Source organism: Pinus tabuliformis, chromosome 8 (genome assembly GCF_031772625.1).
Source record: "Pinus tabuliformis cultivar Carrire ecotype Pingquan chromosome 8, CPIR1, whole genome shotgun sequence".
In the NCBI taxonomy this organism is placed as follows: domain Eukaryota; kingdom Viridiplantae; phylum Streptophyta; class Pinopsida; order Pinales; family Pinaceae; genus Pinus; species Pinus tabuliformis.
This window is the reverse complement of record NC_142294.1, coordinates 541,180,115-541,199,325: the sequence shown is the minus strand read 5'-3', so window position 1 is coordinate 541,199,325 and position 19,211 is coordinate 541,180,115. Positions and strand designations below refer to the sequence as shown.

The following is a 19,211-nucleotide window of genomic DNA, read 5'->3' as shown; positions in this document are numbered from 1 at the left end:
GGCTCGTTAAAACATCAAATAGAGATGGATTCACCTTAAGGGTGAAATTATACAACAATCATATGTTATCCTCCTCAAGCTTGATTAAAAATAAAGAGGCACTGGTCAGAAATGACTGGCGAAAATGAAAATGCTGGGAACACTTTATGGTAGCAGGTCACTCTTGAACATGACACTTTCACCTCATCACCGTGACTATGTGGGTTGGGTCATTCAGCTTGATGGTTATCACACCATTGGTCTATCATACCATCCATTGCTTTGTTTTGAGTCAATGCTACGAATTCACTTCAGTGTCACTGATATGTTCAAGAGAAGTCATTCAGTTCAAAACTTCATCCTTTAAAATACAATAAACCTTCATTTTCATGCCCTCCATTCCTGAACCTTGTGTCTTCAGTCTATATTTCATCTCCAAAATCATTTACTTTGTTTTGTGTCATTGATGTGGGATACATCAAGGCCATCCTGTGATGAGTCGCTTCTTGTTGACATCAGCACATCATCCAAGAAGTTGACTTAGAAACAACCCTTCACTACCTTGAGGGTTGCATACATCAATGGCAGGTTTCTCGCTTCCAGCAATATGTTGACATCAATGGCCTTCGACCGAAAGACTTTGTATGGTTTTCGACATCTAATCATTCATTCACACCATGCGAAATGTACTGCGGTACCTTGAGGGTCATTATCATTATTGGTGATTCCTCTCACGTCTATTAACAGCTTACATCATTGGCTGGTAATCAGATGATGTCTCTCCATGTTCTATTTCAAATCATCTATTCACATGGTTAGACTTGTACTTAAGCGAAAGATTGGACAAGATTGAAAACCCTAGATCTAGTTTCATCCATCTGGGCTACGATATATTTTTCAGGAGTACCATATCAAATTTACAAATGGCCTTACATCCATGGTCAACCATTCATGGGTCCATACCTGTAGATGACTATAATTGTACATGTAATGAAATTTTATAAGTTGAGCATCGGTATGCCTTCCCTCAGCTAGTTTGTGAGAAAAAATTAAAGTATCATGATATATGTATTGTAACTGATGCAGGTCTCCTTCCATTTAGAAACCTTCTCTCCAAGTGGTAAAGCATCTCACTCAACATGTTTATTTTCGACTTCATGCTTTAGGGGGCAACTGTTGTAGGTCAACTTGGGCACATCAACCCCAGCTTCCAGGTCCATATTATTAGGGTCCATCCAAGGAAAATTTTAAGCATGGAAAATTTTCTTGAAGTTTAAAACTTTGGCGAATCTCACTAATCCCTAATATGCAAATTATAAATGTTTATTGATATATTTGTAAAATTATTCAAATTTATAATTATTTTATATATAGTCTCTATATAATGTTGGCGATTTTTAAGGTAAAATAATTTTATATTCTAAAATTTGGGCAAATCGTCTTTTATAAAATTGGAAATTGGCGAATCTTTTTTGTGGAAAAATCATGGAAAATTAGCCCATTGGGCGAACATTAGCCCCTAAAATTTTCCATGGGTCCATCAACCCCTAATTCAGTTGTTTTCATTTCCTAATGAAGTTAACCTACATCATGCTTGCCTCCCAAGAGTTTCATGTCACCATTCATCCAAAAATGCCCCTAGAGAGATCAGCGCAGATGGCCCTTTATTAGGCTGCAATGCATTGCAGGAACTACACTGTCTGAGTGCTATGCATCGCACCTAGCCCTTGTTTCACCTACGCTGAGTGAGATTCATCAAATTTTTTAAATGAACCCATTGGATTTCTCATCCAATGGATCCTTTGATGAGCCCCAAAAATGGGTAACTTATTGGGCTCATTTTGCCAATTGTTCTTCATCAATCCACCATTTTTCATAGTTTATACATTTTTTTTTAGTATATTTATGTTAGTTGAACGAATGAGGATAGTCACTTGATCAAGAAGGCTAACACGTGGTTATTGCCGATTTTTGGACAAATTTTGGACCAAAGCTAAGCATTTTATGAGCAATGACAGCCAAGCATGAAGGAACAAGGGTGAGGATTTGTAGGAAGGGTGTCTCCTGCACTAAATGGCCCCTTCCTCGAATTCTCCACCCTCAGCTTGGAGTTCAGCAGGCCACCGAAAAGGATTCCCAAGGGCAGCCGAGCAGTTTTGTGTAAAGTGACTGGTCACTGGCAGTTTGAGCAGCCGAGCCCCTAGAGTTAAGGAGGGCTATTGGAGACCCTCGTAGTGTATAAATAGGAAGGCTTCCAGCCTTTGTAGGTTACTTTTTGAATAGTTTTATTTTGCACTATAGTGCTTCTAGTTTCTCAGCTCATTTTGTAGCTTATGTTGTACAACTTTCTTTGTGACATGGTTATTTTTGAATAATGGAAAGAAGTTTCAGTTGGCATTAGTTCTGAGTTTTTCTTAGGAGCTTGCAACTCTTGGGGTTAGGCCCAACCCAAGTGCCAAGGCTTCCTTTTGTACTGTTATATGTTTTTAATGTTTTTGCATTGAAATAATTTTTGTTAAGTAGATTACAGTCTCGCTTGGTGACCTAGAGCATTGTTGATGATTAGAAAGGATTTTCATGTTTAGATTCATTTGATAGGTTCATAACAGAGAAGATATTCAGAAAAAGGCCATCAAGCACCCCTGATCTCACCTCTCCCTCTGTGGAACCATGAGCTGAGACCAAGGTGTCCTTGCTGCCCCCAAAAACACTGTCATTGCTTCATCATGCAATTGTTAGTGTTAAATTCTCATTTGCAGAAGTTGATACCAGTTGTGGTTACATGTTCAGGTTCATGATTGCTGATTTTGCATAGCTATTTCACATGATTTTGTTGCAATAAACTTCTGTTCATTTTCTTTGCTGATATTCAGGTCAGAATAGGTTAAAGTAGCTAGATCTTTGGTTTTTCCAAGACATTGTTTGAATAATTTGGAAAATAACTTGCAGAGCACCTGTAATATCTCTTTACCTATCCCTACTCCCTCAATACCGCCTACTCCGTCCTGCAACTCTGATTCTTGCCTCACACTTGCCACGTTCCCTCACTTTGACCTAATTTCCATATTTTTGTGCAACATTGCTCTAACTCTCCTTGAACAAATCCAATCATCCTCATCACTCACCCGCTTCGTTCGCCAAGTCCTAGACCTCATCACACCCTCATCTCACCTCCATACCCACTTCTTCACCTTTTTCCAACTATCAGCTCTCCAAAATTCCCTTTTTGAACAACCTGTAGAAACATCTGTAGAAGCCATAGAACATCCTATAGGACCCCTGCAGACTTCTTGTAGAAGCTCACGGAAGAGGTTTCTTTAGATCTGAGCACTGTGAAACTCTCTAGAAGGGTGCCAGGGACCCCAGAAGTAGCTTAGTCACATGCATTTTACCTTTTTAGAAGTCAATGGCATCCATTTATGTAGCTTTCATCCTTCCACTTGCACTAGTAGGGTTAGTCGGTACAACTAGGGTTTGCTAGGGTTTGCGTTCCTTTCTAGCTCTCAATTTCTTTCTGCAAGTAGAATAGCCTCTGGTTGAGTTTGTTTTCGTCCATAATAGTTAAAAGCTTCTTCTAAGAGCTCATAGAAGTTGGCTTAAGCTCCTAGCGGACTTGTGCCAGCTGATCAAGTGACAGCCTGCGGCAAGAGCTAGTACTTGTGCATATAGCATCGTCGCTTCCAAGTTTGTTACGAACTACCGGGTTGATAAAGTAAAGAAGGGAGCCCTAGGAGTTGCAGCATTATTGCTGCAATACTGGAGCCCACCATCTTTTTGGCGCCATTACCGGGGAAGCGTCAGAGCATTTGTGATTGCTGCTTTTCTTCTATTTTCTACTACAACCTTCTGCTAAGTAGTTTATTTCATTTCCATTCTGAAATTTCAGTCCTGCAAAAGTAGAGTAGACATTTCCTGCTTTCATAGATTAACATTTCAATTCTACAAGTGTAGATTAGCATTTCAATTCCGCAATTTCAATTCTTCAAGCGTAGCCTAGCATTTCATTTGCAATTTCATTAGTCCTTTCCTGCTTTCATTTCAATTCCGCATTTTCATTTCAGCAAGATAGATTTTAGCTAGTTGCAATTCAATGTATTTTAGTTTTGTAGGTACAAACAGAAAAAAACAAAAAAGCAAACAAAAATATTCCATTTTCATGCCTCGTAGGAACAGAGACAATACCAAAAAATTCCTACCCAACACCCCCACCACATCACTAAGTCACCCTTCTCTCTTCTTTGGTGGCAGTGATCTAGAAGAACCTATAGGTGAACCTCCTGAGATATACGAAGGTCCTATAACAAAAGAAGAACAAGAAAACATTCCTTTTGAGACCATGGCTGAAAACAAGAACGGTAGAGAAGATGAAGAGAGAATAGAGGGTGCCTTTCCCATCTGAGAGACCAACGGGGACATGAAGATGAAAAACATAAGTCCCTCAGCCTTACCTCATTTCCATGGATTGACCACTAAAGAGCCTGATACTTTCCTATTTGAGTTTGTTGTCCTTTGTCGAACTTATGACTATGCAGAAGATGAGAAAAAGTTGAAACTCTTTCCCTCTACCCTCAAGGATGCAGCACTACGCTGGTTCATGGGGCTACCTGGAAACAGTATCACAACTTGGGCTCAGATGCAACAAGCCTTTAATAACAAATATCGGGACTATTATAGGTCAAAGGAAACAAAGGGAGAGATCTTTCGGATGACCATGGGAAGTGATGAGTCTTTAGAAGACTACGAGGAAAGGTTCCAACTTAGCTATAAACGGGCCAGGTTCACGCTTGACCCTGAATCTCTGAAGCTCGTTCTGCTTCGAGGAGTCCTCGAAGACCTTCTAGATACCCTCCATCTGCTAGCTGGAGGAGACATCTACCAACTACCTTATGAGGACATGAAGACTGTGTTTAGAAACCACTCTAGGGTAGCCCAGAAACGAGGTAGGGGGAACTCACTCTCAGCTAGTACCACCTTCTCTAAGCATGAATTTTCTAATCAGATGGAAGACCTCAAAAGTGAGATGAGACAGACCATTTCTATGCAACTGGATACCTTCTGAATCCAACAGAAGAAACAGGAAGCTGAGAGGGCTTTGGCCATTTTCTGTCCCAGATGTATAAGGAAGCATCCTAAGAAAGAATGTCCATTGCACTCAGTGGAGGTATATTTCATTTGTGAGGAAGACCACCCCACAAACCAGTGCCCAACCTTACCTAGATTTAAAGCCATGTACCAGGGGGCTGAAGGGGCCACTGAGCCACTCTACTTCCTCAACCAAAGGAGGTCGCATGGGTCCAGACCTTACCAGCAGGGGATGCAAGGAACATCCCAAACTTATTACAACCCCAACCAATCCACTCACATGCCTTCTTGGGGGGCCCCTGCTCATCCTTCCTGGTCCACACCTCCTCCTTAGCCGTATCCATCTCAGTACCATACTCAACCTGCTTCTCATTCGTTTCACTCTCATATCCAGCCACAACCTCAATGGAATGCACCTCAACCGGGGTGGAGGCCCCAATACAACTCTCCTCCCTCTATTTTGACTCCACCTCCTACTCAACCACAACCATTACCTCCTGCTCCTCCAAGACAACCCCATATGCCTGCTCAACCGAACTCGAACCCCAACAATAGACAGGCCCAGCAGGTATACAATGGAGAGACAACATGCCCTACCTATGTTGTGGATATTCAGGAGATCAACCTACGATATGGAAAGGTCCTTCTAGATTGCCAGCCTCCTCCCCCAAAGGAAGAGGAAGAGAAACAGGAAAGTGAACCCAAAGCCATTCCACCCTTTCCTAAGAGACTAACAGTAGCCACGCAACCAAACCTAGAGGAGACTGAACTCCTGGGAGAACTTAAACAGTTGTGTGTGAAAATCCCACTTCTCCAGGCCATAAAAGATGTACCAATCTACAACAAATTGATCAAGGAGAAGTGTTTCAGGCACCCAGGTAGGAGAAAGAGAGATGCCTCGATTATCAATGTCATAAGACAACTGTCCGATCTGATGTTGGGACAAATAATCTATCCAAATTATTTGGACCCTGGGAGTCCTGTAGTTGATGTCCACATCAATGGCACCATAATCCCCCACACCTTGATTGATCTAGGGGCTGCCATTAATGTGATGACCAGGGACACTATGCTTAAACTTAACCTTCAGAGTTCCTTAAGAAAAACCTCGATAGTACTACAGTTGGCAGACCGCTCCACCGTGACTCCCGAAGGGATTGTGGAGGATGTCCTGGTCTCTATTGATTCTTGGGAGTACCATGCAGACTTCTTGGTCCTTCAACCAAAGGCAAAACTCACTGGATACCCCCTCATCTTGGGAAGGCCTTGGTTAGCTATCGCGGATGCTTACATTAGTTGTCGAGCTGGAAGCATGACCATCAAGAATGGGCCTATGTCCAAATAGCTAATCCTATACCCTCCTACCCAACCTCTATTAGAACATGACTTACCGCTCTGGTTGGAGGAGGAAGATGAGGACGAAGTCTACTTGACACCATTGTGCACAGTAGAAGCCACCAGCGGAGGTCCTCCGACCGAGGATGACTTGATCGAGAATTTGATTCAAAATCCACCTCCCATTGCACTATCATTAGAGGAGTTAGTGGAAGGTACCCAAGCCAACGCTTTAGTGGACCTCTGTGTGGCCGATCCAACCTCACCCAGAGTTAAAAATGTGGAATTTGGCCCTAAAAGGACCTTAAAAATCAGCTCATCCCTATCTTCCTCTCAGGAGAAGGAGCTATGTAGCTTATTGAGCCACCATTTGGATGCTTTCGCCTGGAGCTATAAGGAAATGAAAGGAGTCCATCCGTCAGTCTGTACCCATCACATTTACATTAAATAGGATTGTAAACCAGTCATGCAGCCTCAGAGGAGAATGAATCCAGCCCTTAAATACATTGTTAAAGAAGAATTGTAAAAGTTGTTGGATGCAGGATTCATCTACCCCATCTCGGACAATGAATCGGTTTTTCCTCTGGTGATTGTACCCAAGAAAAATGGGAAGTGGAGAATCTGTGTAGATTATCGAGAACTTAACAAAGCCACCAAGAAGGACCATTTCCCTTTACCGTTCATAGATCAAGTGCTAGATGGGCTGGCAGGGAAGAAGTTCTTTTCTTTCTTAGATGGGTTTAGTAGGTATAATCAAATCCAAATTAGCCCGGAAGACCAAGATAAGACCACCTTCACTTGCCCTTGGGGAACCTTTGCCTACTGGGTCCTTCCCTTTGGGCTATGCAACGCTCCTGCCACTTTCCAGAGACCAGTATTGAGCATATTTGCTGAGTTGGTTCACGATTTGGTGGAAATCTATATGGATGACTTTACTCCTTATGGGTCTAACTTCTAAGAAGCATTGTCTAACATGGGAAAAGTTTTAACCAAGTGTATCGAGATGAACCTGTCCCTCAGTCCTGAAAAATGTGAATTCCTGATGACTGAAGGGGACGTGTTAGGTCATACCATCTCTCAGCAAGGATTATAGGTGGATCCTAACAAGATTGCTATCATCCAAAAGGTTCCACCTCATCAAAAGGTGAGAGATGTTCAGAGTTTTCTAGGCTTGGCAGGATATTATAGAAGATTCATTAAAGACTTCAGTAAGCTAGCCTCGCCATTGTTTGGCCTTTTAGGGAAAGATGTTGAATTTAAATGGGCTAACGATTGTCAAGGGGCTCTGGATGAGTTGAAAGATAAGCTGGTGTCCGCCCCGATCTTGACAGGTCCAAATTGGGCCCTACCTTTCCATATCCACACCGATGCCTCGAATAGAGCCATAGGGGCAGCCTTAGGACAAGTTGAGGAGAAACTACCATATTCCATATACTTTGTCAGCAAAAACCTATCCAAGGCAGAGATGAACTATAATGTAACCGAAAAAGAATTCTTGGTTGTAGTCCATTCCCTAAACAAGTTCAGACACTACATCACTGGGTATCAAACATTCGTACACACTGATCATGCTGCGATTAGATATTTAATGAATAAGCCTGATGTAAATGCTCGTATCATTAGATGGTTACTCTTGTTGCAGCAATTTGATTTGACCATTGTAGACAAGCTAGGTAAGGAAAATATTGTTGTTGACTTTCTTTCTAGATTGGATTTGCCTGTAGGTGAAGAAGGGACAGTGGATGACCAGATGCCATACAAACACCTGTTTGCCATTTCAATACTCTCTCCATGGTTTGCTGATATAGCAAATTACTTGGTCTCAGCGCAATTCCCTCCACACCTATCCTCAAGAGAGAAGAGCAAAATTGTGAGGAAAAGCGCCCCATTCACGTGGATTGGGGGCAACCTGTTTAAACTTGGCCCAGATCAGATCTTGAGGCGTTGTGTTAGGGAGGAGGAAGTTTTTGACATCCTCCTGACCTGTCACAATGGGCCCTGTGGAGGTTACTTTGCAGTGAAAAGGACTGCCTTCAAAATTCTACAGGCAGGCTACTATTGGCCCACTCTTCATCAAGATGTCAAAAGATACATCAGCCAATGTGACCGATGTCAAAGGATGGGGAAACCGACTCCAAGGGATGAAATGCCCCTCCAACCTCAAGTGACCTTCGAGCCATTTGAGAAGTGGGGCATGGATTTTGTGGGTCGTATCAACCCTCCTTCAAAGCAAAGGTCTTACATCATAGTCTGCACAGAATACCTGACAAAGTGGGCAGAAACCAAGGCAATCAAGGAAGCGACAAAAGGAAAAGTGGCTAAGTTCTTAAGGGAAAATATCTTCTACAAATTTGGCTACCCAAGAGAGATGGTCACCGATCAAGGAAGTCAGTTCACCTCTAACCTGATTGAAGACCTACTCGCTCATCACAAGATCAAGCACAGAACTTCCACCCCTTATCATCCGCAAGCTAATCGGCAGGTGGAAGTTACTAATAGATTGTTGGAAGAGATTTTGACTAAAGTAGTGAGCAGCAGCAGGAAGGATTGAGCAAATCACTTGGTTGAGGCCACCTGGGCCTACAACACCACGTGGAAAACTAAAACAGGTTTCACACCTTATGAGCTGGTCTACAGGAAGAAGGCTCTACTGTACTAGAGTTTGAGTACAACACATTGAGGATGGCAACTCAGCTGGACCTAGATCTCAGCCATGCACAACGGGAAAGATTACGGCAGATGAATGGATTAGATGAACAGAGAATGCATCCCTCCTCCACTCAGAAGTAGTTCAACTCTAGAGGAAGATATGGCATGATCAGCACCTTAATGAAAAGCAATTCTAGCTAGGAGATTTGGCGTTTCTGTATGAGTCAAGATACAAGGATTTCAAAGGGAAACTAAGGACAAGGTGGTTAGGACCATATACAGTGGAGAAATGCAACGACAATGGTTCAGTCCTTATCAGGACCATTAATGAAGAAGCTATCCCCATGCTCGTCAATGGGCATCGATTGAAAATCTACAGGTAACCCCTTTCGAGGCAGGAGTTCATTGAAACTTTGGACAAATCAGTGCTGGTAGTGGAGCAGGGCCCTGACTCTACTCCACCCACACCTTGAGCATCAAAAAAAAAACAGAGAAATAAAATAAAAAGATCCCTGGGTGAAAACTTCTTAGAAGCACCCGGGGCAGACAGTGAGGGTGAAAACCTCATGGAGGCACCCCAGTTGTCTCTCAAAAAAAAAAAAGAGGAAGAAAAAGAAAAAAAACAGGGCTAATCTCTGTGGAATAATTGCAAGTTGCAGGGAATATATTGCAGGTTAGGAAGCAAAACAAGGACATGGGTCCACACTATGCTACAAGACACCCTCACAGACACTTGCTCCATGACCACTCACCTCTCCTAGGATTTGATCACATTTGGGGGCAGATTTCACCTTCTACAGGAAGTTCTGCCTATTCTACAGAGAGTTTATGTCTTCTACAGGAAACATCCTGTAGAACCTTCGGGCAAGCCAAAATCGATCTTAGAATGGAATCTGAAGGTGAGAATCTGATTGTTAGACCTACAGCCACCCTTGTTTCCACCCATCACCATATGGCACCCTGTTCCATCTCTCTACACCTCCGTCACCCACCTAGTTATGTGTTCCTGCACAATCATACAAGAAACCCTGTTTTCCTCATATTGCCAGCAAGAATTTTTCAATGGCAAATTAAGCAATGATGTCTAGCTCACCCTACCTGTCAATCTTCATCTGGACTCTTCATCAACAAATCACTCGTCCGCAATATAGCCTTGCTCATTTAGCCTGCATTCCAAGAGGAGAAGCGGCTATAGGATATCCTATAGGAATCTTGTAGCGGCTGATCCCTCTGGAAAGACATACTATGAAGACAGGGACAGCCGAAATCAATAAAGGGAACATGCAGAAGGCTCCTCTTGAACGTGAAAACATCCTTGGCAGCTGAAACAAAGCCAAACCTGTGCATGCAGCGATGACAACCAAAGGATCGGGTTCCAAAACTCATACATACAGCATCAACTAATGGAAGAATGGGTCCTAACACCTGTGCACGAGGAAGCAGCAAGCGAAGCAGTGGTTCCAAGACCTGAGGTCTGCATAACGCATCCATGGCCATGCAGGTAAGTGTCTAACCTCATTCGTCAATTGCATAAACTATATTTCAAAAACTGCATGGCTGTGAAAATGGTTCGGATTGAACGGGATCGGTGGCCAGTCAAACTGGCCACCCTCAGCCAGTTACAAAGCCTCGTGGGATCCGAACAAGCTCAGTTACATTCAAATTTGCCACCGAGACATGCAGCCGACACGTGTGGAGTGTCCAGTCGGGGAAAATCAGCAGGACTGGTAGTGGTGGCGACAGTTAATGGCAAAGGGGATGTGATGCCGGTCAGAGACACGCAGAAAAATTATGGTCGTGACATTGGATCAACAGTTCGGTCTGGCCACCTCATCCCCTCACCAAGAATTGTGCCACAGTTAAAAGATACTCGACTAAAGAATCTCACCACCCGCTGTTCATTTGCACTTGCAACATCCTCGGCAGAAGTACCCGTCTTCTGCTTTTGAAATCTATTAACCCGTTGTCCTCCACTGAGTTTTTCGGTCTGTTCAAAAAATATCCCACATACCAGGCTCTTTCAAAAGCATAGTGACATCCTACAGAAGCTGGAAAGAGTTCTACAGGAGGCAACTCTACAGGAAGTTTGGCACAACTTTCCGGAGCAGAAAAGCCTGGACTTTTCTTCGTCGAATTTGGAGTTCTAAGAGAGGTAGGCTCTAAAAACACTCTTCCATGCATGGTATGTTTCGAAAAGGTGGTGAATTGAACTGTTTCAAATTGGGGAGTCCGAGAAAAATCTGCCTGTGAGTTGAAAATAGCAGTTTGCCTATGTGTTGAACGATATTCCCCAGTTTTCTGCATCGAAATTCTTCTCCACATTTCCTGTTGCTAAAATTCTCTTATAAGGAAGGCATATGCAGTTGTGAGAGCCAGCTTGTGGATGAAAATTTTAAAATTTTCATATATGAATGTGCCCTGAGAAGAAAACTTGATCTCTATCCTCTGTCTGTAGAAGCAAAACTCTTCCTTTCATAACCAGATAGCTGAGAGCTGAGTCACAACAGTCTTGAAACCAGGGACTTGTTGATCATTGATATTAAACAGTCGAGGAATTCTTCCTTGAGTCCAAGGAAAAACCCATAGATAACGTTCCCTTTTCTGACAGAGCATAAAACAGGGCACTCTCACCATGCCAGGAGGGTTTATCAGGAGAGAACCTTTAGATACCAGCAAGTTGCGTGAGCATCCAGAGGTGGTAGACCTCTTCACCTGTGCCAATTGGATGTCCTTTTGCAACAAAATTCAGGGTCATGACAATGAAATAATAGAGGAATTCTTAATGTCCCTAGAACCTGAATCAAAGACACGGGCCATAGTGAATTTTAGGGGTTTGACCTTAGAATTTACCCTTGAGCTCATCAGTCGTGTTACTGGTCTCCCATTAGGGATCCCTTGGAGCAAAGAAGAAAGGTCATTGGGCCAGGCAGCCAAGAAAGCATTCTTCCTGCCTGAAGAACATCTTGTAGAAGACAAAAATGGGGTCCGGAGAGCCAGCTTACCTCCTCTTTGGAGTGAAGTTAGTCTCCAAATCATGAAATACATTACCTGTGAAGGGAGATTTAGCATTGTTTACGGCTATCATTTTAGGTTGCTGAATGAACTAAGACATGGAATGGATTTACCCCCGGAAGAGAAGTTGAGTATTCCTTATTTTCTTCTGCAGTCATTAAGTGAATGTGGCACAAAATTGAAGGAAGGTACACCGGATCAGTTAGCCCATCATGGGCTCATCAAACTTTTAGTGGAAGATGCCCTCCACACCTACACTGTCCCCCTCTCTTGGGAAATTTTCTAAAACATGACAAAAGATGATGATATTAGAATTTTGGCTGAGGAGCTCACCTCGTCCAGCAGCGGAGAAGGGGAACACACTGAAGCAGGAGAGAAAACCAGGGGTAAAGAAACACAGGATAAACAAGCACAAGCAGGACAAAAAGAGAAAGAGGGGGAGGGACAAATTGCTGAGCCTAAAACAAAGCAACGAAAAGCAACACAAACACCAAGGGAAAAGAGATTGCAGAGGAGGGTAGAGAAGGCAGAAACATCCCAAGTAAAGTTTGGCACAGCCACAGCAGTCACACCAAAACAAAATGCAAAGACAGATCCGAAAATGACCTCAATACAGGCAGAAACAGTTGACACAGAAGCTTCTACAAGAAGCATGGAAACATAACAGCCAATAGGAAAATCACCGTAAATATTGGCAAGAGAGGCCGCAACTGTGCTGGCCGCCTTAAAAACACCTCCAAAACAAAAAGGGAAGCGAAAGAGACAGACCTCCATGTACTTTAAAGCGAGAAGGAGCACACGGATCAAAGTAGTAGACCCCAGCCGTAGTCAAAGGAGCCAATTATAATTGAGGACACAACCCCTAAACCTAAGGAAGGATCTCCTTCAAATATTTATGTCACCTATGAGCGAGGAAGACCAAATACTTCCACCTGGAGAGAAAGACTAAAGACAATGGACTCAAAAACAGTTCTACAGGAAACTGAGAAAGCTCTACAGGAAACTCGGGGTAAGCTAAAAGAGGCTGAAAAATGGAGGAAAAGGTGGCCAAACAACCATAGGAACAAGAAAGGACAAAGGAAATATTGGAACCAAGTCCTAAGCCCAGTTTGGGCACATACTATAACTTGTTAGAAGCTGGGAAAATAATTCCCCAGAAATTTGCAGTGCCACTATTTTTTTACACTGGAGGAAGAAAGGATTAGGACTCATACTTGGATGAGGATCGCCAAGTCCAAGGGTGTGGTAGACATAGGCCCCCTAGAAGAACAACTCAGAGATTCAAGGAAAGCATTCAGAGGGCCAAACTACAGGAAGAGAACGAGATGCTAAAACAGCAACTACAGCTACAGGGAATCCATAGGGAAGACAGGCCCTCCAATCTAGGAGAACAACAGCAGGGGGAAAGCCTCCAACAAACAAAGAAACCTTGGATGAACATCAAAGAAAGGATGGGCTGCAGGCCAAGATCAAGGCACTAACAAAACAGCTACAGGAAAAGGAGTTGCAGGCACCAGAGGAGATACAGTCTCTAAGGCAACAGGTACATGAGAAGGAAGCCCAACTGGCCTGCATGACCAGCTGGGAAATAGAGGTTGTACAGTGTAGGCAGCCTGCCTAGTCATATGCTTTGTACCTTAAAGATCAATGGTTGCAGTTCCAGATTAACACCTTGGCCCAAAGGGGCACTACTCCATTTCAAAACTATCATGTGACAGTAGCTCATCAGAGGACAAGGCTAAATTATCAAAGTTTTATTTGCACAACTTGGCCCTTCCAAATATGAACTCATGGGACCCCAACACTATGGTAGGAGATTTCCAACTTATGGCCATTGCCTCTTGGCTGAATCATGAGGAAAAAAGGGCAGCAGAGGTCCGAGATATTATGAACAAGGAACTCAATGAACCATTAATGATCATAGCAGAGCCAGAGGATCCCTCAGCATTGATAAGTGCCCACCAGCACTTGGCCAACAACCCTCAAGAGTTACTAGATTACATTGAGTGACAAGCTCAAGCTATTGCCCACTTTGAGGACATGGAGAGACTGTTGGGGGATAACTGCCTTCATGCTTGCACATGGAGGTGCAATGCACTGCCCCATAGTTTGAATATAAGAGAATACCACTCTCCAACCAGGATGAGGGAGGCCTTGGCAAGGGTACCCCTCTATAAGTAGTCAATGCAAAATATGCAAGCCAATTGGATCAGCCTGAAGTTCAGTCCTCCCTTACTTTTGGGATTACTGGAAGGAGTTAAGGAAGAAGAGGAAAACAGGCAGTGGGAGGAAGTGGAAAGAAAAGCAGGATTTCATGACCGGGAAGAAGACATCACCTCGGAGGCCTGAGACGTGAGAGAGGCAATCAAAGCTATCAAGGATGATGAGCTAGATTAGTTTCTCAGAGGATGAGCAACCCATTTAGCAGGGGGGTGATGATGAACCCCAAAAATGGGTAACTTATTGGACTCATTTTTCCTATTGTTCTTCATCAATCCACCATTTTTCATAGTTTATGCATGTTTTTTGAGTATATTTATGTTAGTTGAACAAATGAGGATAGTCACTTGATCAAGAAGGCTAACACGTGGTTATTGCAGATTTTTTTACAAATTTTGGACCAAAGCTAAGCATTTATGAGCCAAATGACAGCCAAGCATGAAGGAACAAGGGTGATGATTCATAGGAAGGGTGTCTCCTGCACTAAATGGCCCCTTCCTCGAATTCTCCACCCTTAGCTCGGAGTTCAGCAGGCCACCGAAAAGGATTCCCAAGGGCAGCCGAGCAATTTTGTGTAAAGTGACTGGTCACTGGCAGTTTGAGCAGTCGAGCCCCTAGAGTTAAGGAGGGATGTTGGAGACCCTCGTAGTGTATAAATAGGAAGGCTTCCATCCCTTGTAGGTTACTTTTTGAACAGTTGTATTTTGCACCATAGTGCTGCTAGTTTCTCAGCTCATTTTGTAGTTTCTGTTGTACAACTTTCTTTGGGACATGGTTATTTTTGAATAATGGAAAGCAGTTTCAGTTGGCATTAGTTCTGAGTTTTTCTTAGGAGCTTGTAGCTCTTGTGGTTGGGCCCAACCCAAGTGCCAAGGCTTCCTTGTGTACTGTTATATGTTTTTAATGTTTTTGCAAAATAATTTTTGTTAAGTAGATTACAGTCTCGATTGGTTACCTAGAGTATTGTTGATGATTAGAAAGGCTTTTCATGTTCAGATTGATTTGATAGGTTCATAACAGAGAAGATCTTCAAAAAAAGGCCATCAAGCACCCCTGATCTCACCTCTCCCTCTGTGGAACCATGAGTTGAGACCAAGGTGTCCTTGCTACCCCCAAAAACACTGTCATTGCTTCATCATGCAATTGTTAGTGTTAAATTCTCATTTGCAGAAAGTGATACCAGTTGTGGCTACATTTTCAAGTTCATGATTGCTGAGTTTTCATAGCTATTTCACATGATTTTGTTGCAATAAACTTCTGTTCATTTTCTTTGCTGATATTCAGGTCAGAATAGGTTAAAGTAGCTAGATCTTTGGTTTTTCCAAGACGTTGTTTGAATAATTTGGAAAATAACTTGCAGAGCACCTGTAATATCTCTTTACCTATCCCTACTACCTCAATATAGCATGCTCTGTCCTCCAACTCTGATTCTTGCCTCACACTTGCCACGTTCCCTCACTTTGACCTAATTTCCATATTTTTGTGCAACATTGCTCCAACTCTCCTTGAACAAATCCAGCCATCCTCATCACTCACCCACTTCATTCACCAAGTCCTAAACCTCATCACACCCTCATCTCACCTCCATACCCACTTCTTCACCTTTTTCCCACCATCAGCTCTTCAAAATTCCCTTTCGAAACATCCTATAGAAGCCACAGAACATCCAGTAGAACCCCTGCAGACTTCCTGTAGAAGCTCACGAAAGCAGTTTCTTGATATCCAAGCACTGTGAAACTCTCTGGAAGGGTTCCAGGGACCCCTTAGGCCCTCTTCTAACCTTCCCAACCTCCTGCAAGTGCCTACTCCATTTCCTTTTTCCAGTCAACCTCTGCACAGTCAAAAACAGTTAAATCACATGCAAAATAATTCTGACAAATTACTCAAAAATGCAAAAAGATATTTTCTTCAGATTTCTCTTCAGAAGTAGCTTAGTCACATGCATTTTATCTTTTTATAAGTCAATGGCATCCATTTCTGTAGCTTTCATCCTTCCACTTGCACCAGTAGGGTTAGTCGATACAACTAGGGTTTGCTAGGGTTTACGTTCCTTTCTAGCTCTCAATTTCTTTCTGCAAGTAGAATAGCCTCTGGTTGAGTTTGTTTTCATTCATCATAGTAAAAGCTTCTTCTAAGAGCTCATAGAAGTTGGCTTAAGCTCCTAGCGGACTTGTGCCAGCTGATCAAGTGACAGCTCGCGGCAAGAGCTAGTACTAGTGCATATAGCACCGTCGCTTCCAAGTTTTTTACGAACTACCGAGTTGATAAAGTAAAGAAGGGAGCCCTAGGAGTTGCAGCATTATTGCTGCAATACTGGAACCCACCATCCTTCTAGAAGTCTCCAGATGGATGGAGCTCACTTTTGGATGAGGAAGAGGATGAATGAACCCTTATCCATTATATCTTCCTCCATGGTACCACTTCCCAATTTTGGCAAAGCATTCATGAGGGCCATTAATGGCTTAACCACCTCCATTCAGCTATAAATGGACCAAGCACTCAAAGTTTGGTCTAGATTGTAGCTTCTTGAGCTAAGGAAATGTTGTTTGAGTGAGACTTGCAAGACAGTAATGTTATCATGTCAAATTGTTGCTTCATGAGGAGAGAAGGGTTTGAAACTGGAAGGAAAGTGTTGAATCAAACATGACTTCATGGGTTATAATCTTTACTTTATCAATAAAGAGTTCTATGCTTTTTCCCATTCATGTTTTTACATGATGTATATTGTATTCTCGATTCTATAATATGTTTAGTTAGCATATCATTATGTATGCTTTGATGGTTTTCTATCTCGGCTTGTGTGTAGGTACCTTACAAGCGAGTTAAGTACGGAAGGGAGTGGCGAAAGCAGTCAAAGGGAAGAGGAATTGAGTGAGAGATACAGGTTGGTTATTTTGTTCCTCTTTCTTTTATCTGTTAGCTATAGGAAAAGCATTGGAATTACTTTGGTTGTTGTTCTAGACTAGCTACTAGGTCTAGGGGTTAGTCGTTTGTAGAAACACCAAAATTTCCCATAACAACCTCTACTTAGAATAGATGACAATGTAAAATATGAAGTAAAAAATAATCTACGAGAGTTGTTTTCCATTTTCGAAAATAAAATGGCATCTTTGTTATCTCATACAAAAGATGTCCTAGAAGACCACCAAAATCACATTTTAAGATTTTTGGCTAACTTCTTATGGTTGTGTCATATTTTACCTAAGATGGATCTTTTAACTGAATTTGTGAGCAAGTGGATAGAAGCTTCAAATAAATTTATTTACACAATTAAGGATATAATATTAAGGTCATGCCTCTGGGAAACAAAATTGAACTTGATTGAAGTTACAAGAAAGGTTTTGGAGGCAGTTGGGAATGAAAATGTAACCCTTTCTTCTCCAAGGCAAACACATCCAGTGAAACTTTGGTTACCATTTATAAGGGAGACAAAGCCACAACTTGACCTACAAAATTTTATGATAAAATGCCTTACCAAATGGATAATGATCTCTGTCAAAGCATAGAATATGTGCTCATTTCCCTGGTTCTGTCATTTCCTTCTAGTGATCGGGTTGAAAATTTGGGTGACTGGCTTAAAACAGAGCAAGAAAGATGCCTAGATTTAAGTGAAGCTTTTGGAGTGTGGTGTTATTAATCCACAATAGAAGAAAGGAAACTATCTTTGGGTTTGATTGGTGTTAATACCAACAATACCTCTACCGCTACCAATGTTGGCCATTAATATAATTGGCTTCAAACATAGCAAGCAAGACATCCAGATTTAAGTGAAGTTTTTGAATTGTGGTGTTAGAGGTGCAAGGCAACAAAGAGGAGATGTCTTATATACATTGATAGAAATTTGGGGCACTCATTACATGATTCCAAGCAGATAAATAAAGGACCATATAATATTGTGTACAATACACCTTAAACCAATCAATTCACTGAGAAATGGATCCAATCAATTAACCCAAATGGAGGACTAATCTCATACTAAATGGAATCAATAAATCTCTGGAATTAAATGTAGGGTTCAGAGAAAACTACACCATACATTCTAATCAACCTACCAAGTTGAAGGAAAGAATTCATTTGTTGTTAGAATAGAATACCAATCCCCATCTAGTCATTCCAAAAAAAAAAATCTTCTTGGCCATGTAGCTCTATTATTCATTAAATAGAATTGGTAGAATGGTAGAGTATCCCAGTGGTAGGGGTAGGTCTAGTTACATTCCCAAAACCCTAGGTCTGTGATACTTACTATAGTGAGCAATGGAGGGTTGTTTGGAATATTAATCTAGTTGGTAGTAAGTAATCTAGCTTGGGGAAGGCTTGGATTATACCTATTCCAAATTTGGAGGGGGCATGAAAACCACCTTGGAGATCCGTTTTTTAAAATTTTCCTTTTCTACTTGAGTTTGATGTCAAATATTATTTTTGTCTTTTGTTTCTCTAAGTGTTATATACACACACAACTACAAACACATTCCCCCCACCTAAGCTATAAAGAAGCTTGCTTCTCTTAGCACAACAAGACAACTGAGATTCATTATATATAAAGGAATCTAATTCAGCAACACAACATGATCATGTTTGCATCTATTACACACCTACTGTAGAATAGGAAATAAACAATTTATTGTTTCCTCTAGCTCACCAATAGGAACTTAAATCAACCCGTGCCTAATATGATGCATTAAACAACACTTACCTATTTCATATAGATAATATAGATAACATCAAGTATAGGTTGATCCTAAAGCTTAAAAGCATTCTTTCACTTTTATCCAACAACCCTATCCACAACATCATTATGTTCTACAATTGCAATCCAAGGTTCGATCAACAATTTTAAAGGATTCTTGTAAACCTCCTCCATCATTTGCTTTGTATCACCCTCAGTTTCCACAAGACACCACCTTAGAGGACATTCTACAAACTTCAAAGTTTCT

At 41.9% G+C, this 19,211-nt stretch overlaps 1 pseudogene; it reads left to right on the top strand.

Moving 5' to 3' along the window:
* LOC149236550 (BTB/POZ domain-containing protein At3g05675-like) overlaps positions 1-18,001 on the top strand; it is a 32,191-nt pseudogene extending 14,190 nt beyond the window's left edge.
* Positions 18,002-19,211: the final 1,210 nt, after the last annotated feature.